This window comes from Lissotriton helveticus, chromosome 3_1, assembly GCF_964261635.1.
Source record: "Lissotriton helveticus chromosome 3_1, aLisHel1.1, whole genome shotgun sequence".
In the NCBI taxonomy this organism is placed as follows: domain Eukaryota; kingdom Metazoa; phylum Chordata; class Amphibia; order Caudata; family Salamandridae; genus Lissotriton; species Lissotriton helveticus.
In genome coordinates, this window is record NC_136061.1 from 217,819,603 (window position 1) to 217,845,028 (window position 25,426).

Consider the following 25,426-nt stretch of genomic DNA (forward strand, 5'->3'; position numbering starts at 1 on the left):
AAACCTCGAGGAGGAGGAGGCAACAGGAGGCACGCCGAGAGAGAGAGCAGACGACTACAGCGACAAGCCAGGAGGCCAACGAGAAGGCGCTTCGCCCAGCCACACTTCAAGGGAAGTGTGGCTCTCGCAGGTACGGTCACGCTTTGCGGGCTGGGTGGGACGTAGATGGGCTAAACCTCCCTGAAACCTCACACGGCTTTCCTCCGCACTACCCCCCCCCTATTCACCGAACCGACACCACAGGACACCGTTTTTTGTTGTTGCTGTGCACGTGTGACCCTCACCCCCATCCCTGAACGTTGTCTACCAAAGCACAAGGACTAACGTCTGTCCTACATCTCTTTTCTTTCCACATACCGTGGCCCCGAATCGGAAGACAACACGGCCGACTACCGGACTACCTGTCCCAGAAGTACCCGGGAAAGGAGAGGAGTCAGAGCAGAGAGACACAAGGACAGACAGTCCCTCGCAGAGACAGAGACCGAACTCGCCCTAACCTACTATCGGAGGGTAACCCAGCGGAGACGCTTCCTAAAAACAATAAAGCCTGCGTTACCCCCAGTTCCTGACTCTGAGAGTCTGTTCCCACCCCCCCAACCAGTCTTCTTTTTTTCTCTTGTTTTGCAAAATAAATTACTTGTACGTGAACTTGTAGTAGCCGGCATAATGCCAGCTCAGTCAGCTTGCACCCAAGAAAAACAGACACAAGCCATGATGATGCAGACTCGCATTACTTTAAGCAGTACATGCAGGTGGGGATAGGGAAGCTCTTACTTTTCTATAGGGGTGGCACTGGCCATACTCGGTTACATCAAGGGCTACTGCTCAATGTAATTTATACTTCGCACACCCTCCCACCCCCTCCGGCCTTGACTACTACAAAAGGAAAATGAAGATTATTCATTTCTGATCATATATCCTGCCGATCACATGATCTTTGCTTATTTGATGGATGACTTTAGGAGCTTTGTTTTGATAGATTGAGTGAACAACAGCGATAGTCCACCCATGACACTGCTGAAAGAAAAATATTAACATAGGGAGTGAGTGTGGGACCCATAATTGCCGGAGGAAGGGACTTGACTTGATATAATGTCAACTATACAATACATACACAATATATGCTGTGCTTGCAAAGTAAACTACTGTACTGTTAGTCAAGGGAGTATTTCTGAACAATCACAACTTCTAGAATTTGGATTTCTTCTGCTTTGCTACTCTGGCACGGACATGCTGTTCAAAGTAACACTGAACGTCTGCTCTACATTCCTGCTATCTATGAGGAAGAAGATACCATCCAGGCTTCCAAAGTAAATGTCTATCATTCTTCTTAATGTCTCAACTATACCAACTTTACTTTTTCTCAACAACCAACTAACACCCTTTTCATTTTATTTGGTAAACCACCATCTTGACTTGCATTTGAGTTTCACCCAAATGATATATTGCAATGCACACCACACATGTATTTTCTGATTCACCCACACAGGCAGTCATCTTTTCTTTCTCCTCCAACCATCCTTGCTTCACGCAGCCATGCATCTGATTTCTTCCTATCAGCCACCTCTGCCTGCATTCAAAAACACATATCATTCTTTACAGTCATAAATGTTACGACTCGCTCGTCCTTCCTTTCACCCTTCTTTCCCTTTTCGTTCATCACATCCCTCAAGTTCATCTGATATGACTTGGCTTCACGGTAAAAGTTTCCCAGCTGAGTTGAATTCAAATAGAGGGGGGCCATTGCTTACTCGAGAACTACCTACGCTAATGCTATTGCTAAGTCAAGGGTGACTGTCTTCTCTGTGATTGGCAAAAATCAAATGTAGTTCTAAATTAGTAACTGTTCTTAACAGTACAGTGTAATTGTACTTGTGTACTGTCTACTGTACAGTACATCATACACTCCTTTGCGAGCCTACTCTAAAATGTCAATAAATAAGGAGTATAATACCTTACCACCGTCCGCCGCTGCTGAGCCATCCCCCACAGCTCCTCCTGGTGGCACTTGTGGTGCCGCCGCATTACCCCCTGGAGTGGACGCCTCCGCGCTGCTGGCCCCGGCACCGGTGGTGTTTGGTGCCGCATCCGATGTTGAGACGCCTAGAAAAAACATGTCATATTTTTAGATGCCATACACCACCCCCTATTTCGTCTCGTAATGGAAGAAAATTTAATACATAACCAATATTTAATTATTGGGAATGAAAAAAAGTGACGGTTTTGGGGAGGGCGTTAACCTTTTATATGTTTAGCCATTTCATGCTACACTTTTTGGCACAACTGATGAATGCTTGCTTTTTAACATACACCATTTTTCTAATTACAGACAGAAGATTCCATTGCCCTTCTGCCAACAAGAGCTTTTCACTTCACCACCTAATCCTCATCACCACCACCAGTACTTGAAGTTCAAAGAAGGTGAGGGCTCCCGCATAGTTATTCTAATAATTAGATGCGTTAAGTTGAAGTATATTGATTCTAGTGAAGGGTGTTTAAACTTTAACGTCATCTTTGCTTGCTCGGAATACTGCGCTATTAAAAATAAAGAAATTGTTTTTTTATTACTTATTTGAAAATAAAACTAAAAAACTAAAAAACACTGTGGTTTTTGTTCACGAGTGAATGAGCGGAAGGGTTTGCACTACTGCGCTTTGCAGGCATGCTTCCGTGACTCTGATAGGTCGGGACTCGGCGGTAGTCTTCTTCTGTTCTTCTGGGTCGTATAATCATTAGTCAGACACACTAGATAGTCGGTCAGGGGATTGGGGGTTCAACTTCTGTTCGGACTGAGGTATGTGGAAAGTCGAACTGCACCTATCATCAACAATGTCCTATTTCTCTTGTCCATACTTCTGTATGTGCAGAATAGTCCCTGAAACACTAGCGGTATGGTATGTGCTCCTATCAAATCAAAAAAGCCAACTATTAGCTTATTCTTGGTGGACACATTGACATTTTGTTGTTGGAAATTGTCAAAGCACTTACATTAAGAAGACTGGAATAGGCAGCAAGGGCAACCCAGAGGACTGCACTCAGTGCCTAGAGGTATTGCTGGATCAGAGTTTTGTTTAACACCGTTTGCCGACTGGGCAAGCTTAGCTACCTACACAAACCGAATCATAATAATAGTAAATAGTAATACACAGAGAGTGATAGTAGAGGCAGGATAAGAATGTAGAAACAGTGTACAAGAAGATCAAAGACTATTTTGTAAAATATAGAATTAGGAAACAGTTTGGAATGAATAGGTGCTGTAAAAGTTAGGGAAGTATAATTATTAATATTAACATTACAACAAAACAACTTACTAGGGCCAGCAGAAGAGAGCTTGGGGGACCGATCCTGCCCACCTTGTTCCGCCGGCGTCACTGTCGTCCTCTTGCCCCTGGGAGTTGCTGATGATCATGAAATAAACACAAACATGGATGATTGTTTTTTTGAAATATTTGATTTCTTTGACCACAATCTGAAATTATCTCGGGGAAACAAATTACCAACAATTGCACTACATGTATTGACCTATCTGATCTGGTCAACTAGGAGGATAGTACAGTATTGCTGGATTAGCAGACCGTCTACTTGGAAAGTTATGTAAATCACTAACTAAACCAACTAAAAGGTTCTACTACGACTGCCAGCACTCAGCAGCACGCGACGTGACTGACACAGTCCGTCATCATGATTGCAGACCACTAAAAAATGTCCTACTACTAATAACAAGTCATAATATACTCAACCTATCAATTCACCACTATCTCTTCGCAGCAGGAGTATAAAGGAAGGACTAGACTTGAGTCTCTAGTCTCTCTAGCATTATGCAGTTCTGTAAAGTACTACACTCATACATAATTAGGCCAAATGAGCACAAAGTTGCAAACAAGTAAGCATAGTAGCAACGCCACTGAACAGGCGAGCACCTGCAATCACAGAAGCTATAAACATTAATTTACCTGCAATGTAATCGAATCGGCAGCATTCTTGCTCTTCGGGAAAAACATATATTAGCAATCTAATAACACAGAGCAGAAGAAAACAAAGTAGTTATTAAATAGCTACTCACCAAGCCCAGGGATCTCCACGCCTAGCAGGTCGAGCAGGTCCTGCTCCAGGTAAAGGAGGTCCGCCCACCGGTGTGTCGCCTGATGGTAGGTGCGCCGGATCCCGAGTCCCTAAACATGGCCCGGCACACCTTATCCCAGAGCTGGTGACGCTCCCGGAGGCCATACCCTGCACCCGGCCTGCTGCCTGCTGCGATGGTCTTCAGGAGGTGGCGCTGAACATAAAAGATAAGTGCGGCCACCTCCACCGCGCTGAAAATCTCCCGGGCCAATACATCCTCCCGCCCTTAATCGCCCACACGGGAGCCGGGTACGGGCAGCAGGACCCTTCCCCTTGTTCTTCCCAGCTCCCTTTGCCGTGGTCCTGGACAGGAATGGAAATAAATAGGAAAGAGAATAGGGAAAAAGTAAATAAAAGAAAAGAGTTAAAAAAAGTAGTTTTAAAGTAACCAAAAGTAGAAAAAAACACAAAATATAGATGCAGAAAAAGAGAGGGATAGATAATGAGTAAAAAAGATTAAAAAAAAGTTCAAACAAACAAAGGATTGCAAAGATTAAAGCAGGATAGAAAAAGCATGCCCAGAACCATAGCAATGAATGAAAAACAAAATGGCCACGCCCATTGGGACTGCGTGGGTAAGTTTGCGCAATATTTCCCCCGCGAGAACGCAAAAAACGCACGCGACCACGCAATCGTGCCCCGCGCACAACGCGAGCATGCAACTAGCGCCCGGAAACGGAAATACGCAACGCGAACAAGATGGCCGCGCCCATGTACGACCGCATGGGTAACTACGCGGTCCGCGCGCTGAAAGCGGCCCGCAAACACGCAAAAATAAAAAAATCCGCTAATTTGCACAAATTCACAGATTTTGCGGACCGCGAATTCGCATTCGCATGAATTCGCGGACCGCGAATTTGCAAATTTCACCCATACTTACTTGATATACACACTTTTCAATGTTGGTATAAATTCAACTTGCTGGAGAAGCCTGATCTGGATAGGACCCCCTTTTGGAGCTATGGTACTCTCTTCCTCATGGCCTCAATAAAAGGTTTCTAAGTAGGTCACAGATATAGGATGGCGGGAAGCTGCCCCCCACCTTCTGCCTCATGGTCAATCACATTTGTCCCTCCTCCTCATCTCCCATTTCCATAAATGCGGCATTACATGGGCAGTGATGGATGGGGTTCTCCAGTCACAGGGTTTCATTGGGGGTGTCACTGAGTGTGTACAATGCTTTTCTGGGTCACTGCAATCATTAAAGGGAAGATTAGCGCAGGAGTATTGGCTACTCTTGTACTGTTTCTCAGTGCTGCTTTGGTGTATATCTTCCTTGTAGGTAGCACTGTGAGGAGCAAGAGGAAAGAGATGGGCATGTCCCAGTTCATCACTTGCAACCTTCATTACCAGATGTAGGTAGGATTGGGGCTTACTGCATTTTACCCTGCAGCATGGGAGAGGCAGGTACCAATCTGGACCTCAACATGTAGTAAGGACTAGTAAGGGTTGATGCTCCATAGATCGTGGGCTGGAGCTGCGTGCTGTGTCTAAACCCTGATGACAACGTGAAGTAGGACTTGAGCTGTTTTCCCCTCACCCCACATGCTGGGAAGTTGAGGGATCTGAGTTGCGTTTGTTGGTCTCACCGCAGAATATTTAAGAGGTGGGCTTGATAGGAATTGTGTTACCTGAGAACTAATGGAATAAGAGAAACTGCAAGAGTACCGAAAGGGTGACAGTGGTTGGACAACATGAGTGGTCCATAGTACAACGTAATACTGCACTACATTGTCCAAACAAGGGCAAATGTTTCTAACTGGTGATACTGGAAACTGTGAAAGTACCTATTTTATGAAGTGTTGATAAATTATTTGGTGCACTCAGGACTCATGGTTTAGACATTTTCCTTTCAATTCTTTATTTTGCAACTCTTGCACTTCCTCTGCCTTCATAATTGGTAGCCAGCTGGAGGCACTAAAGGTATGTAGAGGAAAGTTAGGGAAGCTGCATTCTGCTACATCTGCACTTGAGCACTCCAGGATTAGGTGGAATATTAAAGGACCTAGACCATGTTCCCTAATCAAGTGAGGCAGATCGTGGAGCTAAAATGATGAGTTAGACATAGTGCTATGAAGCTATGGTGCTATCAGGAGCTAGAGAAGTATAGTCATAGAGGGGTGCTGCCATCCCTTTCCTTTATATTTTTGGTATCTAGATAATGCTCCTGCATGCGTCGCTTAAGTGCAAAGAGTTAGACACAAAAGGAACTTGTAAGCAGGGAGTAGGATGCAGCACGATTGCATGCACCCCACTGTACACTTCATATGCAACTGAGGCTCCACAGCACAAACGGGGAACTGAGTCGCTCCCTTGAGTATTCGAGTTGGCTGAATCCGTCAACAGATTGAGTGCCTGAGTGCCTGTTCTCCAAAGCAAATCAATCTACCTTGTTGGTTTGTCCTGAGCTCTATCACAAATCCATGGCAAGAAGGGTAGAAGCTCTTCTCCAATTCTCAAATTAAAAACTAGGAGACACTCAAATGATTGACACTGCTTCAATGTTTTAGATGCACAACGCCAGTAATAACATCCTCAAATGCTTCTGGTGTTCTCAGATGCAGATGTCTGCAAACAAATTAATATGGTTAGACAGCGAGTTCCCAATTTAACTAATTGTATGTTATATTGACTGTACCCTTTAAACTTTTCAGCTACAATCCCTCCGGCCCAGATCATGTGCAATTATGTGATTGATTATTTGATTGTGCAAAATGCTCTGCCATGTCCTGCTTTTTATATTAAAGTTGTGTAATCTTGTTGGATTGTATTATCACAAAAGGTTTTATTACCATTTATTAATAACAAGCCTGAATCACCTCATAGTTAACACACATCTTTATTTCAAATGACCTCCACAGAACAGGGCCTGACATGAACTTTGACCCCAGTGACAGTACAGAAGTGTTATCGTAAGGCACCTAACCTGATGGGATTAAATAAATCCATTTTGAAATGCAAAAAAATAGCATTGTTCGCGATTAAATTTAATGCATTTGAGTGCCGTATATTGTTGTTTTACATACATGGCATGCTTGAATTAAATGGTTCCCAAATATGTGAACGTAATCTTCAAAACTTGTTTTTCCTCCTCTGATGGCTGGGTGAAAGCAAAAAGCCGGCATGTCACACCCAGTGTCCCAGTTCTCAGTTTACATAATGCCAGTTTCACAACTTGTAAAACCCTCTGAAGAGCAGTAGAGCTCCAGCCACCTTCTAGGTAGTTCCTCTGATCACTCTACATGCTCCATGAGTGAACTTGGCACCTATTGGCTTACGTGTTATTTCTTCCACATTAATAATCTGTTCTGATAACAGAAATTTGGAGTAACAGGGAGTAGTTGGACCACTGTGTTCAGGGGCTCATGCTAATTCCAAGTAGATCACCAGAAGGCAATTCTGCACATTTCCTTTCTCTTCGGGAGGCACAGAACCTATGTCACTCTGCTGTCAGACGCCTGGAGGGTGCTTATGCATCTTCCTGGTATGCGGAAGCTGTGGTTTGCCCTGCACCTCTTCAGCATGGAGACTAAAGGCGGTGCAAAGCCAGTCTGTGCTGCAGGAGCATCCTTCGCTGTATCTTAACCGTTCTCAACGTGTTGTTACAGAAAGAGGACATCATAACTTTTATTTTCCTTTTCTTGGAGCTGATTGTGAGAGCTCTGAGAGAAATGTGTTCTCTTGTCCAGGAGAAGGGCTATCTGCCCCACTCAATATCTAGGATAAGGTCTATCTGCCCCACTCAATATCTAGGATAAGGTCTATTTGCCCCACTCAAACTCTAGAAGGGCTATCTGCCCCTCTCAGCCTCTAACACTATTGTAGACCCACCTAAAGAGGAAGAATCACATTCTAGAAACTTAGAGAAACTGTAGGAGAGTTTTTCTGACTGCAAGACCACTGCCTTTGTGACAGGCCACTCGAAAGCACACTTGGGTAAGGTCTCAACGCATGTTACACTCCCATGAAAGGTAAACACTCTTGATATCAAGAGAGGGGTGCACTGCTTCCTTCATACCTCCAGGAGGCCTTTCTTTTTTATTCTGATATGTATGAGAATTATACCAGTGAGGTTAATATCGAAGAAACTCAAATCCAAAGATACTGACACATTGTTTGGCCCAGGTCCAGTCATCGCGGAACCTCGGAAATAAACACGGTCAGGTTTCCTACTGTCAAGAACCACTAACCTGAATGGTCTGGTTCTGCGAGAGCGAAGATTATCCACCCAAACCCCTGTAGACTGACCCCCAGTGCCTGCTCGATGAAACAAGAACTGACGGGCGACCCCCTCGGGAAAGGTGGTAAGGAAAAAGAGAGAATGAGATTTCCAACTCAATATTTCTGGATTAGTTTCTCAGGGACGGTTCTGGGTAGGTACTCTCGGTGATGTCATCCAGTGCTGCATCAAACAATGCCTCATGCTAGCATATAAAAGAGAGAACATATAAATAATTGCCCAAACATATTCACCATATACAATAACTATTATCCATATAATGCTCTCCAGCGCTAACCCAAGCGGTTTGCATACACAGCTTTTGGTTATCACAAGGAACCTTGAAACATTAAGAATCCTTCAAAGAGTTCGCCATCCAAAAAAACACCCGATGCTCCACAGGGATCCTTTGGGAAAGTGTGGCTTTCTTCTGGTTGGAATAGGAACAAATGTGCATATCCTGTCTATGCGAGATTCATGCAAAGCCTTTTCGACAAAAGCACTTGGTGTTGAGTATGAGGAGAGCAAATGAGCAACTTCAAGACTGTTCGTAGGTTCAGTTTACTGACCTTCAAGTTTAATTGAGACGTTGTCATTGAAAAAAGGGATCCAGGCGAGAAATGCGCGGTTACCGTTCTTTCCTTTTCTGATTTGGTGGTGACTTACTGCTGAACTACAGGAGCCGAGGAGGCGTCGGAATCATGAAGCCTTCCAGAAGAGGTAAGGTATCTGGACTTCGGGAGGCTTGGGCAGGAGCGGGAGTGGGACAGATACTGGAGAGGGAGCGGGAAAGTGAGCTATGGAGCTCACTCTCTGCAGTAAGCCAAGCAGAAGGAACAGGTGCAGTGTTTATAGACCGCTCACAGGAAGTCCACCAAATTTTGTAGGCACTCGACATCTCGCAAGATCTACAGTAAGCTCACAGTCAAAGTTAAAAGGAGGCCTATTTCACAAGAAACACACATGGAACACAAAGGGAGGTGAGCCTTATTATTAATGGAGGTAGACAGAAGCCCAACGAAGATAGGGACAAGTACAGGCATAATGAATGAGTTGGAATTGGCCTATACTACTGCATTTACTAACTTTCAAGGGATTCCGCAGGGTCATGTGTGACACACTACATATGCAAATGTGTGAATCCTAACACCAATATGGTCACAACACCCCTCTCCTTTCCCATAAGGATGACCCACCCACAGCCAACTCACAGGTAGTCATCATGTTTCACGGATTGCAAATGTTGGCAGGAAGGTAGGCCACATAATATTTATAGTGGTTCTGTAAGATTCAGTGAGCCTGATGTTGATCAGTGTAGAGGCAGTGCTATTTTACCCAATGCTGGAGATCCCAGGGAGTACTCACTACCCTGGAAGTAGAGCCATAGGCATGCCTCCTCATCAGTGCTCTGATGGGACTTTATGTGTGTCTATAGGGGTGAGCAAGGGGGTCTGCTGCAAACAATGAGATTGTTGGTTGGAGTCAGTTGATAGTCCATGAAGGTAATGTATGGAATGTTTTGAGTTGCGTAAATATCTGCAGAGAGGGAGAGAGATGGAGGGAAAAAGAAGAGTAAGATAAGAATTAGATCATTATGCAAAATCATGATTTTCTGTGTATTTCATCCTACACCAACCAAGAGTCACCTTAAATAGAGGAACTCGAAGAAGATTGGAAAGATGGACGATGGAGTGAGATGGATGCTGAAAGGGAAGATACATGGCAGAAATGGAACAAGAGAAGAAAGGGAGGACAATAGAAAGGAGACAATGAATGATGGAAACAATGCGTGGGGTGATGGAGCTGAGAACACATTGTTATTTTATACTAGGTTAAATTGGAAGCCTTGGGAATGGCTCCCTACACCCTACACTGCCCATTGGCCATTGATGTACGCACATTGCCAAATGAATTGTCTCTAAGCAACCAAATAATTCTAAAAATTGCACAGCACTTTTATTGCCCTATCAAAGCAAAGACAGTTTTGATCAGACTTGTAGCTCGAGCAGTACCAAAAAAACAGTATGGTATAACATAAATTTGTAAAGCATATATTCACCTTCTTGAAGCACCTCAACATTGAATAACAGATGTTTATTGTTCCATAAGTCAATGTTACTCATTGTATTGACCACAAAAAGATTAAAGGCTGAATGAATACATGGGGAATTCGAATCTGTGACCATGAGGTCAAGCACGGACTCTTTGGATGCATTAACCCACTAAGCTAGCAATGAGGCTGGTAATAAGAGAGGACCTCCTCCTGTCTTTGTCTCACCCTCTGCCTATGAAGGACCGGTCCTTTTTATATGGCTGGTGATAAGAAAACTTAATGTTCTTCTATTTGGAAAGTCCTTCAGTGGTACTAAACTCTTTTAATTGCACTTCTTTTCTTTTTCTGCCTGCCTAGCTACCAAATTGCTCAAGGATTGTAATGCAAGGTAACATCAAAATCAAAATCTTGCTTTACGAAAGACAAAGGCCTCCTTATAGAACCTTACTCACTCCTCATGGGAACTTATATTCCTTAACTTTGAAAGTGAAGACTTCTTAGCAAAATTTAAAGAAAGGCTTCATTCATCACTCAACTTTACCAGAACGGGCTATGATCTTCTTTGTTCACAAGTGTGATGGGACTTTGAGACCACGTGTAAATTATTGAGAGGTGAATGCTATTTCAGTCTGAAACAGGTACGCTTTCCCACTCCTTCCTATATTATTAAATCAAGACAGCCATGATTTTCTACAGATTAGAACTTGATGGGCCTTACAAATTGGGCTCAATTCAATAAGTGATGAAAGTGGAAGATGGTATTCAAAGCTTGATATTGTATTAATTTTGAGTACTTGGTGGTGCCCTTTGGCCTGTGCAACACCACTGTGCCATTCCTGCCAATGGCTGGTATTTGAGGTGCAGTTGTTAGTAGTCTTCTCTTGAATCCACAATATGACCTGCCACTCTCATGAATCTCTCCAAACTCCAGATTGAAGTTTAACAGGAGCAAGCACAAGATAGAAGAGCTTTTGGAGAATCTTGCAGCCTTTCTGAAGAGACAAGTGTAGAACAGCAAAGAAACTATAAGAAGATCAGGCAACAGACCAGGGCAGGTTTCGGGATCCAAAGAACTATATAACTGGAGGCCAAAACAACAATGGAAACCCTCCAGAGCGAGCAACAGGAACAGCTGTGTTGCAATACACTAAAAACCATCCAGACTGTTTAAAGAGGGAAAGAAAAAGGAAGGATTAAATTGTGACAACAGGTAAAAGGATGCCATATTGGATTTAATGGTTATGGTATAAATCAACAGAAAAAACACACGAATAAGGAATAATTTTCACTGAACTATTTCTGGTATCAAAAGAGATAAAACATCCAGCAGAGATGGAAGAACCATTAGTCACAGCTACTACCTAGCATCACAGATGCAATTTCGCAAGCATGTAAACAGGCTTGGAATCCTAGTAAAAACATTTGAGAAACAGCAATGCAATTCCAAAAAGAAGAAGAATTGCTCTGCACTGATGCCCCCAAAAAATCACATTTCAGTAAGGAAAGCCAGAGCAGTACAATAAATTGAAAGCAGGTCTCCAGAGCACGGCCAAAGCAACCCTGCACAAAGCCAGGTTTTCAATAAGTAATGTTGTGGATGGAGACTCAATTTTCTCTGAAAGTTCCAGCATTTCATCAATGATATTTTTAAAAATAGTCTCAACTTCTTTATCCTCATTTATTTGGATATAGTGGTGCTGGAATTAGGGGTGCGAGAGGTGCTGCAACACACCCTCATTTTATAGGAGAGCAGTGCGAGAAGAGAATTTAACTCCGTGGAGAGTATCTTTTGGCAACATCTACGTTCAAATATTTTAATGTAAAGTCAAGAGTTGGCTGAGCACAGATTTTTTCAAACACATTACTACTAGCTATTTTTGTGTTATGCATATCTTTGTTTGCCCCACACTAAAAGGTGAGCTTTCTGAAACTTGAAACTAATGACAGTGGTTAAGACACAGGAGATGGTGAAAGGGGAGAAATGTAGTCTCCCCTTCTTAAAACACACCAATGTAAAACCATTTATTCAGTCTGCTTTTAAGAGTAGAAATATGTTCAATATACTACCCTCAATTGAAGCACAAATGAGGCATTGTAGCATATTATGTGAAAGTATCTTTGATTTCAGAATCGTTTTGCATGAGAATGCCATTTTCAGTCAATTTAATCCAGTTAACATTTACTAAATAAGGGATATTTGGTAACAAACCACTTTCCCCACTCATAGCAGGTTTTATGTAATTATGGTCCACATTATGTCCTTCTCTCAAAGTTGATTGAAAAAATCAGAGGGTAAAATCACTGTGGAGAAAAACTAGTTGCAGATCTGGTTTTTTCCTCCCCTTGAGGAATTTACCTTGGTTGATTAAGTTTTGCAAGTCAGTAACAGAGATAACATGGGTTTTATAGCGCGAATGTGACCTAACGGGTAGAGCGGTCGACTTCCAAGCTGGGGAACTGGGCTCGAGCTTCGGCAGAGATGCTCAACATCCTGTGATTCTGGGAAAATCACTTAATCTCCCCGTGCCTAACGAAAAAATTAATGTGTCCGTCTGTAACGCAACTGGTGCTCATGTATAGCGCCCGGATACCTTCGGGTTGCACTGTATAAAGATCCACCCCAAAAAAGATAAACCCAAATGTTTTCCGTCGCCTTATGCTGCTAAACTCAGGACCTTTGTGTGCAAAGAACATATAGGGGAAAATCACAGGTCAAAATACTACTTTTATACACCTGAAGGAGTAGGGAGTTATAACGGTCTCTCTATTTATGTGGTGGCGCGTGCTGTGTGTCTTAATACTGCCCCCACTCACACAGTTGTGTGACATGCTTCATCATAAGGCTGCTCCAAAACACCACTGTGCAGCCAACACCTGGGGTGGAGCAATAGGGTAAGGGAAGACAAACACAACACAAAAGAGAAACAAATAATGTCTAAAGTGACTGGGATCACCGAAAGTGAACGTGCAGTGTAGATTAAAACTAGTTTGGAGGTGTCGCTGTGCCTATCCTTTATTCCTGGACCCTCCGGCGAGGATTAAAAACGTGAAGGATGGTGTTGATTGGGAGATGTTAAGTGCTCCTTTCACCCCTCCTTACTGCCAAATCATCAACATGTTTTGGCTGTGTGTTTGCGCCCCTCGTTCAGGGTCACGCCAGACTTCTTCAGGGCTCTAGCAGTCCCAGCTTATATGTGTATATCTCTCACCTCGTTTTCCGAGATGAGGGGGTGTCAGAACCACTTGTTCTGGCACCGAGGGATCCCCTAGACAGTACTCTGTTGATGTACGAGTTTACCTCTAAACAATGTTAAAACTGGCGAGAGACAAGGAGAGACGCCCTGTAGTCACTTAAGGTAGGTGCTCCTCCTCTTGACTGCTCGTCTGCTCTTGCCATTGGCAACATTATATGGAAGGAGCAATACATATATTTACAGTCTGGACTGACCATAACATTTGGGGTAGCTTCGAACTATAAAGTGTTTCAACACATGACATGTAGGAGAATTCTTTTTCGAGGGTTGCTTATAGGATAACTTTCAGACCTGGACGCCGTTACCGAAAGGCAGACTCCTTTACAAGTACAAAAGAACTAGAACATATGGCACCTATAACCTCTGGCATCCTGGCTGCACAAACTGTAGTCAAAGAAGAAGCTATTTAATTTCCAAGGGAAGTCCAAAAGAAATAGGAAATATTTTGAATACGTGATTGGTACAAGAATTTCCTGCACATTGGGCAGTCAAGAATAACCTCTATTTCATTAAAAATATGTGAATTAAGTTATAGGACGCCCATGACAGGACAGCAAGGAATATGGAAGAATTTAAGACTTTGTCACAATTGTTTTGGTGGCCATATTTAAAACAAATTATTTCTGAGATGTGTGCTTAAAGTAAGGCCCATCAAAGGACTCTGACATGAACTATGTTACCATTGCTCAAAAGCCTTGTACCCAAATATCGGTGGATTTTATCATTGAGTTGCCACCTTCTAGAAGCCAGGCTACTAGATAACTGGTAACAGGGCCAGTGTTAGCGCTGGTTGCGCCTGGTGCAACAACCTTTTTTGGCACCCCTAAAAGACCATCTTGTCCACGGATTTAACCTCACTAGGACCCTCCAACAGGTCCCCTCACTTTTCCAAAGCACCTCTCTCAAAGGCATTTCGTTTGTTTTGTACCACTACTCATACCAGTGTAGGATGTCAGAGCACTCTACACCACACACACATTAATCAGAGACGACTCATATGTGTGTAAATCAGTCTAGACATATTACAATGAGATAAGGTGTAGTAATCACATCATCCATACTAATAGGCAGAATATTTTAAGAGTGTTTGCTCTTGTGAAGCACAAACTCTGTATTTAAATGTACCACAAAGGTTGGGATTCGCTTTATTAAGAGCAAACACATACATACATGTTCCCTTTCTTTTGTACTTATGGCTTCCATCCTAGACTCCGGCCTTTCACCTTTTTGGCACCAGGGGTACCGTCAGGTTCTACTGTTGTGACTCAAATAGATTCGGTTCACAAGGCAGCGTTCACACATTTTTTTCACACTAAATGACAGGACGACAAGTTTGCAGGTACTCATAGTCAAAGTACATATCCTTTAGGGTACCTAAATTCTTTCTGAATAATCCTTTAGGTTGGAAAAGGGACACTACTTTTAGACTTACATTTGACTCTAAGGGGAAGATGTTAAAAATGATGCAAAAGTGACTCAAGGGGCTTGTAAATAAGCCCTTAAATATTTTATCATGTCGAAAGGGCGCTAGGGGGCGCACAGCGGGATGGCTGCCTGAGCGAGCAGCTCCGCCGGGCAGACACCACTAACGGCCAAAATACACGAATAAACGGACCCAATCTCGGGAAAAATACATCCCCGTGTGTCGGAAGATGGCCTGCATGCGGTGAGCTGCATGGGACCCTGCACTGCGTGTGGTGGCTGCGGTTTGTGCTTCCGGGAGCTGACGGCCGGGAGCGGCCATCATGGCGGCGCCCGCCCGCCCGCGCTAGTCCGGTGGCTCCCGTGTGAGGCTGTTTCGGGGGCTGTGCATCGGTGCGGGCTGTGTTCGGTGCCTGAGGCCGCGGCTGGCTGAGAGGTATGTGCGCCTAACGCCTGCACCACCACAAGGGCTTCAAAGACTTGGAGATACGAATTGCGGGGAAATGCGGGGGAAAATGGCGGCACCGCTCATCTCGGACCGCGACTTCCGGGCGACGAGCCGCTATCCTGAATATGCCCACAAGCAAAGTTACCGCCTCTAACTTGCCCGGCCACTACGCTGCAAGCTATTTAAGGTGCACCCGGTGCTGGGGATGCGGTGAAGGCTAAATGCGAGCTGGTGGGTGGCAACATCAGTAGTACCTGAAATGGCGGCGGACGTGGCCCGGATCGTGGATCGGCTGGCTGGACACGCGATCCCCCGCTAATGCGGTCGCACACTCGGAGCACCCTGGGCTTGGATTTCAATCCTCGACGCGGAGCGCCACACTTGGGGGGGTGCGGTACGACTAGCCACTCTGCATACAACTGCTGCCTGGAATACGGACGTCGGGCCTCACATGCTCCTGGATGGAGACCGCCGTTGTATGCGGCCATTTCTCTGAGGAGTACAGAGTGTATAACGCCGCATGGGAATTGTGAGCGTAACTGCCCCACGTGTTTACCTGCAGTGTCTAAAACGTCTAACTGGTGCTCGACCTTTCTCAACGTGCCAGGCCAAGTGCAACTAGTAATTGGGCGGTGTGACTGGGCCGGAACCACCGAGTGGATCGAAGCGCGGAGCTGTTAACGTCAAGGCTCTGACACGCTCGCCCATGCTTCAGCCTGCTTCTGCTCCGTGGTGTGTTGTCCCTCACTGAGCTCTACATAGGTGACGCTTTTAGCATCTGCGCTGACCCGTTGCCGCGGACGCGCGGCATTGCCCGCCGGACCACCGGTAAGATCGTCTATAACAGCACTGCGGATACATCCAGCCAAACTGCGCTTAAAATCATGGGCAAACCGGAGAAGCAACAAACTAAATTGCCATTTGAATCTCGAAGGGCTCCCAAGGGCCCCACTGGACAGGTGGAGGGTGCCCAAGAATCGGAATCTCCGGAGGGCAGCACATTGGACACCCTTCTCAATGCCATACAAGCCACCCGCCAGGACATTAACGATAGACTAGATCACTTAACCAGTCGCGTTGACAGTATGGCGGCTAAGCTGGACAAGCAGGGGGATAGGCTGGATGCGGCAGAGACCAGAATCTCCACCGTGGAGGACGAATCACGATCCACTACGGCCAAGTGCTCCGGTATGGAGAAAGTTCAGAGGAGTTAGAAGCGCGATCAAGACGTAATAACATACGCATAGCGGGACTGCCGGAGACCACCAACACTGGCCGTATGGAAACCTATGTAGAACAATTGTGCAAAGAACTTTTTGGGGCTGACAATCTCTCTAGTATCTTCATCATTGAAAGGGCTCATCGATCTCTGGCTCCCAGGCCCAAGCCTGGTGCACCGCCGCGGCCCATTGTTGCCAGAGTGTTGAACTACAGAGACAGAGACACCATCTTGCGACTGGCCCGTGAAAAGGGGGAGATACACCACCAAGGGAACAAGCTGGAGTTTTTCCCTGACTTCACGGTTGCGGTGCAACAGGCTCGCAAGGAGTTTACCGACGTTAAGGCTAAGCTACGAGACCTACAGATCCCATACGCCATGCTGTATCCTGCCCGCCTCAAGGTCACATGGGAGGACAAACCGGTGTTTCTATCCTCGCTGAAAGCAGCAGTGGACTTCATCAAATCGACGGGACTCAAAGGTAAAAGATCTCAACATAGAGAAAGACGCCCTGAGTCGGAATGAAGGTAAGACTCTGTACTGAAAATACAGAGTTTCCTGTTCCTGTGTTAGAACTCTGGTCCATGTGATGGATGGGAGCTAGGGCACATTGTTCAGGGTTCGTAGGTGGCTCACAGGACTGATGTGTTCAGAAGATTTGTTGAGAGCACACCGAAATGCTTGGTACTATTGCAAGGCCTTTGGGACGATAACCCTCTGAGACTGTTAATGGAGCTATTTGAGCGCTAAGCCACGGTGCGTCCTCACTCCTCCAAATGGCGGACTTGTAGGCTCACAGCACATGACGCCGAGCATGTGCCTTGACTTTCTCCGCTTTGCTATTGTAATGTACTCAGCGGGACGAACTGTATGCCGGTGGGTGGCTGGCCAAACTACAGTCACGAGGTTACAGGTATATGCGTATCCCCTAGCCCACTGATGGATGTGATGGGTGGTGTAATGGGAATGTTCTATACTGTGTTGATGCCTGCTGAGCTCAAAGATCCCATCGGTTTACATTAGGGATGACTCCCTGGTGCTTGCACCTCCAATTACAGACCTTTAGGGCACTCATGTATCGTGTTCTGTAGTAGTTTCAAATGGGTGTCATGTACCTCCTCACATTCGGCTGAGACTGCGTATTATTATTATGCTACATTTGACATTGCCACCTTCCTGTAACTGTTTATGGTCTGTTTCTTAATTGTTTGTTCTGCCCACACCCGTTGACTTGGGTGTAGTATGGGTGCCCCCGGCGGACCTCTGCTTGGGCGATCCCCACAAAGTTATGTTGCCTGCTATAGTTGACTGGGGACGAAGGCTTTGGCAAAGTTGGGATGCTGAAGTGGGTGGGTTAGGGCGTAGTTTGGTGGGGGGTTGTTGGGAGGTTATGCCATTCAGGGGACCAGTGCACTTGAGATGCATCGCTGAACTCCACCGATTACCGCAAGAATGGGGGTCGGGACCAGACACGTTCTGGTTGCCGCGATTCAGCGTTTGTTTACACTATGCAGCACATCACACTGCTAGGCTATGACACTCTATGAGCACTTCTAGTAGAGGTACGTTAAATCTGCTCACCTGGCTTCACGCATCCCAAGAAAATCAGACAAGTTTTCGCGAGCCTAGATAGGCACCAGGTTGATATAGCTCTCTTACAGGAAACACATATTGATCCAAGTTCTAACAGAAATATTGGGGCACGCTGGGCTGAGGCCTGTTACTCGGCGAACTACTCCACATATTCCCGTGGTGTCATGATATTAATTAGAAAAGGTATCAACTACAAGATTTCACACTCTGTAATAGACACGAATGGCAGATATGTGATCATCTCAGGTAGGATTCGGGGAAGATGTTTAACGCTAGTGAACGTTTATGGTCCAAACGTAGACTCCCCGGAGTTTTTCCAGGAGGTATGGGGTCACCTGGTAGGCTTAAGTGACACAACTATAGTGTGGGGGGGTGATTACAATGTGACTCTAGATACCACTCTGGATCGCTCCACTTCATCCACGGAACCGCATAGGCAGGCAAGGTGCAAATTGCATGAAGTCATGGCAGACTTATCCCTTAGAGACCTTTGGAGGACACGATACCCGCAAACCCCGGGGGCCACACATGTGAATATGGCCCACAACAGCTGGTCAAGCCTTGACTTCTGGCTGGGGTCGGACGACGCTGTCCTATGGACCAGTGCCCTTCGAACACTACCCAGAACTCTATCGGATCACAACCCGGTTCTCCTGGAGATGACAGTTCCCCATTATACGCCACCGCCATTTAGTTGGAGATTTAATGCGAGGGCATTGTTAGACCCACTCTATGTAGACACTTTGGACAAGGCCATGAAAGAGTTTTTTTTATTGAATAAGGATTCAGTTGAGGACACAAGCGTACTCTGGGAAGCGTTTAATGCGACAATCAGAGGGGTATGCATGAGCACATCTGCTGGTATTTTGAGGGATATTAGGACACAGATCACAAACTTGGAAACCAAAATTAAAAAACTTGAAATAGAATATGAACGGTCCTCGAAGGTGGAACTACTGGGGGAGATTAGGACACTTTACACGGAACATCAACAATTTGCGGATGATGAGTTAAAATATGTCACCAGAAGACCGATAGCGAGGTAATTCGGCGAAGGAGGGAGGCCGGGCAGGGTATTAGCCAGGAAAATCTGTGAAGGTAGACGTTCCCAAACCATAACACAGATCAGGGATTTAAATGGCACACTTCACACAGACCCGGCGGGTATCCTGACTAATTTTGTACAAAACTATGAATCGTTATACGAATCGCAGTACACGGCCCCTCCACGTGAAACCATCTATTATTTACATGATATAGCCATCGCTTGGTTATCTGACCATCAGAGGGAATATCTTGCGCAGCCCATCACAGTGGAAGAGGTGACTGCGGTCATATTGTCCTTGCCTAACGGGAAGGCACCTGGACCTGATGGGTACAATGGGGAATTTTACAAAAAATGTGTTGACATACTAGCTCCTCACATGGTGGAGATGTATGGTGCAGCGTTTGAGCAAGCGATCCTACCCCCCACACTCAGGGAAGCTGTAATAATCACACTATTAAAACCTGGTAAAGATCCTGATCTCTGCGATTCCTACAGACCACTCTCCCTACTAAATTTAGATTCCAAAATATTGGCCAAACTGCTAGCAATGCGCTTACAGCCCCTAATGACTAACCTGATCTTACCTGACCAGTCCGGCTTTATTCCCTCTCGGTCCACTTCACATAATACTCGCACGCTATTTGCACTCTCACATTACCTGAGACCGCAGGTCAAAGCGGCTGCAGTCCTGTTGGATGCGGCCAAAGCGTTCGACTCGATTGAATGGTCCTACCTTTTCACTGTATTACAGAGGATGGGATTCCCTAAAAGATTTTTGACCTGGGTCACTCTACTGTACACTTCCCCTATGGCCAGAGTGAGAGTTAACGGGTACCTCTCTGACCCTTTTAGTATAAAAAGAGGGACCAGACAAGGCTGTCCGCTATCACCTTTGATATTTGCGCTAGCACTGGAGCCCTTGGCTTGCATCATCAGACAGAAATACAATCATTCAGCCTTACATTTTCCGGACAGACCGTTACACATATCACTCTATGCGGATGATATGCTTCTATATGTGCGTGACCCGGTGCAAAACTTAAACCCATTGCTTAGGGAGTACGTGAAGTTTGGTGGTCACTCTGGCCTGCAAATAAATTGGGACAAATCGATTATCATTCCCCTAACGGACTCTACAACACCACACGCGCTTGATTTACCCTTAGATTGGCAGACGGACCCGATTAGATATTTGGGTATATGGTACAGTAGGAATCCGGAGGTGGTAATTCGTACCAATTATGGTAGAGTGTTGTCACAATTACAGGACAAAGTAGATAGATGGATCCACCTTCCCTTATCATTAGCAGATCGCATCTCGATAGTTAAGATGAATATACTCCCGAAACTCTTATATTTATTCAACAACATCCCGATAACGCCACCGAGGGAGGTATTGAAACGTATCACGACCCTAGTACTACAGCTGATTTGGGCAGGTAAACAGGCGCGTATAGACCTTCGCACACTCACTTTGCCCTATGAGAGAGGAGGCTTCTGTGTCCCTGATTTTTATTTGTACTACCTGTGCGCACAAGCGCAGTACGCAGTGCACTGGTATCATCCAACGCCTTATTTAACACACACGGCGGTTGAGGAGGGAGATGCGGACCCGATACCACTAACAGCGATCATAACCCATAAGCGGCCACCGTTACACTCCGCAGATATTAATAGCATAGATGCCACCACGCATGCATGGCGTATGCTGGGCAAACTGGCACATAAATTTCCACTGTACGCTCCGGCTCCGCCCCTGCACTTTCATCCCGAAATCTCTATCACCTCTGAAAAGGTGGGAATGGGCATTCTGAAGCAAATAGGGATAGACAAGTTTGGGGATTTATATAACGAGGGTACTTTTCGTCCAGTAGAGGAACTGAATTATATTAGCAACCCCACACTGTTGTTCCATTTCACATATTATAGGATGCAGAGGGCGATCCGAGACCTTTACCCAGATTACCCCTCAGAACCGCCCTGCCTTAATACTCTGCAGATGATTTTAACCACGACCTCTACATCTCACATGGTCTCCAGACTGTACACAGTGGCACAAAGCGAGATTCCCTATACCTCGGAGAAATCAATGCGCAAATGGTGTGATATATTACCAGACCCACTCTCAGAGACTGAATGGTCGGCTACATGCACGATCATTAAATTACTGACACCTAATGGTAACCTGCGCATCACCCATCTAAAATACTTACACCAAACATATTACACTCCGATGCGCCTACACAAATATGGGCTGAGGGAGGACTCTGCTTGCGTAAGATGTGGCAATCAAGAGGCTGATTTTGTACACTTAGCCTGGTTCTGCAATAAAATTCATGATTATTGGCAAGACGTTACCAGCACGCTGAGCACAATGGTTGACACAGAGGTTCCATGCTCTATGAAGGTATGTCTACTGGGTCTACTACCTAAAGTCAAAGCAGGGAAACGCAAGTTCTGTGCGGTGGCTCTACTGATAGCCAAGCGGCAAGTGTCTAAATGTTGGGGGGGTAAGTTGGTACCAAGTCTGAAGAATTGGCTGCGAGATATGTCCTACTGCAGGGATAGATTACTCACCTACGAGGAGGAGTTGCCAGCCAGCTCTCGCCCCAAAGACTATTGGTGTTATTTGTCTGACTACCTGCGGACCTCTGAAGCAGAGGAGTCGTAATAAAAACTTGTGGATGTGCTTTATCATAGGGGAGTTCCCCTAACTGCGTGCTGAAACACTCTTGTAATAAGTGAGCTGTATGCCCGGACCCTGTGTATCACTTCAATTGTACATAACATGAGGTTTTATATGGTGGCCTAAGGATGCAGATATGTGCTGGTCTTCGAAGTTATTTTTTTGTTTCTTTGATCAACATAGTTGTGTTGATTTCCTTATACTGAAAATGAAGTTCTCTGACACTGCGGGGGAAGGGAAATTGAATGGAACAACTGGTGATATTGTGGTATTTTGTAATGCTATCGAGCTGGAACCGCAGGGGGTAACTGCTGTTAATGTGTATTTATATGTGCTTCAACACTGATTATTGCTGCCGGCCTCCGGGTTGTAGGCATTCAGCTGTGTTACCTTGCACCCTTGAAACCTTAATAAAGTCCTCTTTTGAACTTCAAAAAAAAATATATATATATATATATTTTATCATGTCATACATGTGTTCCTGTTGAAACCTGCAGCAGCTGTTAATAGTAGCTGTCCTTCCCCAATGCCAGTAGATAAAACTCCAGAATTTAAGGTGGAGTCAATTCTGAATTCTATGATTAGAAGTGGACGGTTGCAGTATCTAATGGGTTGGAAGGGCTATGATGTTTCAGAAATTTTTTGGAAACCAGGTGGATTTGTATATGTAAAAAAAATATCCCAAAGTCTACACAATAATAGAGAACCTTATGTCTTTCTCCCGATAAGAGCTACCATGACGTGTAAATAACCAAAAACATATACAGTACATTTTCGGATTCCCATCACTCACCCAAACCAGGTGACATGCTTCATCATCTGGGTCTCCTCTGATAGTCAACCTAGTGATTTTAAGGGCTACATCTCCATCCTATTGACGGAGGAGCCCGAGGATGTTTTCATCACTATTTAGGACAATCTATCTGGTCTACCAGATGTGAGCAATAGATAAATAAAGTGTATGGGAAATAAATAATAAATGCAGTGCAATAGTGAGATGTGAAATTAAAATTGGACCACGGTAGACCCAATATTTATTCCTGTCTACCGTAACCCAAATTAAAAAAAGTGCAAAAAGACAATTCAACAGATAGCTGTCTATGATGATTAAATGGTCATCATGTTTCAGCACATGAGGGCAAAAAATCTGCCCAGTGCTTTCATCAGGACCTATCAAATAAATTCTGCTACTGCAAGAAGTGAAAAAATAAAATGTGTCAATACACTTAAACTGGTTGGAAACAATACAACCTGTACACCTGATTAATGGTGTGTACAATTCCTCCTCAGCGATACTCGTATATCTTGAGATATCTCAAGAATTTGAGGGAATTACCTCACCCCACCTGGCAACAGCTCAGGGTAAAGGAGGCACCGCTCTGTCCGTTGGTACCTCGGGACGGTCATCCAAGCTGTTTTGTATATTTCCCTGATTAGCTCAGGCCGTCCACCATACATTCCTTTGGAAACTATTCTCTCAAATGATTTCGGGGGACTACTGTCAGTGACTCACCTGGGAGTATTAGCAGGAAGTGAGGTGCGTCTTCAGGTATCCCTGTGGAGGGTAGAGATTAACTTCAGAATTGAAGACATCCTTTTCCTAATATAGCTCCAGTGGACAGGTATTCACAAGTTACACAGATCTCGTACACTCACAATGTTTGCTCTGAGTTTGGGAAACAGATCTTGCAAGTCTAAACTCTGTCCACGTTAAGATCAGTTTGTAGCACATCCTGATGCAGGCAGTGGTGACCCACTTGAGTGTACGGGTATGTTCTGGTGATAGTGTGTTTAGCCCACAATATGGCCCTTTCCAATCAGCGCTAAGTACTACTACCCAACATGATTGTGCTCATTTCATTCCCTGAAAAGAAGGAAAGTTTGAGTTGGAGAATCAAACTCATGTCTTGTACATAATGTGCATGTGTTTACATCAAGTGCAACAACCACTTATTTATCTTGCCAGCAATGTGACCTACAAGTAAACCCTCAATCTCTGCAACAAACGTATAAACCCACTGTGCAGCCTTTTACGGTTCTGACCAGTGGTCTGCAGATCACACAGAGGGGGATATTCTCAAGAACGTGTGATAATTATCCGCAAAATTAGCTTAATGCAAACCTTCACATCGCAGTCTATAAAGAAAATAACGCCATGTTAACGTTGTATTCACAACTCGGCGGTACCATGCGATAAGCCCACGAAAACGAGTCAAATGTCCGCAATAAAGTCAACGTGGTGCCGCAAAAATGCAAAACACGAACGCAAAAAAAGTTGCGATGAGGCCAATCGCAATACGAAAACCAGCGACAGGACTGCAATTCCCATACGTCATGCGGGAAAAGGCACCATAAAAGCAGAGTAGAAAAAATGGTGAGAGGACAATGTACAAGCACAACCCCACATCCGTGACGTAGAACAAATGACCATTGTCCCGCATCAAATAGACATCTCCTCACAAACAGTCACAATGTACATTGACATGAAGTCTGACTGTGAATTACGCCAATGCGGAAACATACATGGAACACACAGTGAAATCGCATCTCCCCTACACATTGCTGAGGGAAAATCAACACCTCCTGCACACAGAAGTGTCATGTCCATGATCAATCAATCATGTAAGCATGGAGGGCGGTGACTCCCACTTACGTAAATGTTGCCCATGTTGTGGGACTTGAGTCACAGGGTGCATCCCTGCATCATGGTGCAAATCTGCCCCCAAAAGGAGCACTTTTGTTACTTGTAGGTCACAAATGACAGCCAAAATGGAATGATTTGGGGCACATGTGAAACACCAGTATAAAGGTGCACACACAAACACACATATGGACCAGCAGGGGGGTTTGTAGCTCCAGAATGAAGTGGTGTGACAAAGCAGTGAGGGATGCCAGTGCAGACATGGCATGAGGTGCTACAGGCTTTGGGTTAAGGCTCACTGAAAGAGCTGAGCATAGGTCTCAGTGCTGAAACAGAAAACGGTGCTGCATGGCAGCGCTGAGGTATGTAGACCGCTGCGGGGAGTTGCTCACTGGCATTAATTGTTCTGTGTTCGTTACACAAGTTATTAATCACAGCTTCGGTTACGGATGGGTGATCTAGGTTTACGCTGTACCTGGTGAATGTTTTAAACAGCGAGTCCTACACCAAGTTGAAAACTAAATCTAGACTGGGTGCTGGTTTGAAAACCAAGCTGACAGATGCGGAATAGTGCTGTATGTCTTTCTTATAAAAGTGTAGTGTAATGGCAATATTACAATGATCAGGTGGATTCCTCTGTGCCTATCTTGTATCTACGTCCTGTTCTAGTGCTGCCGCATGTTCTGGTAATGCCCAGACACCCTTTGTCAGAATCCGTGTT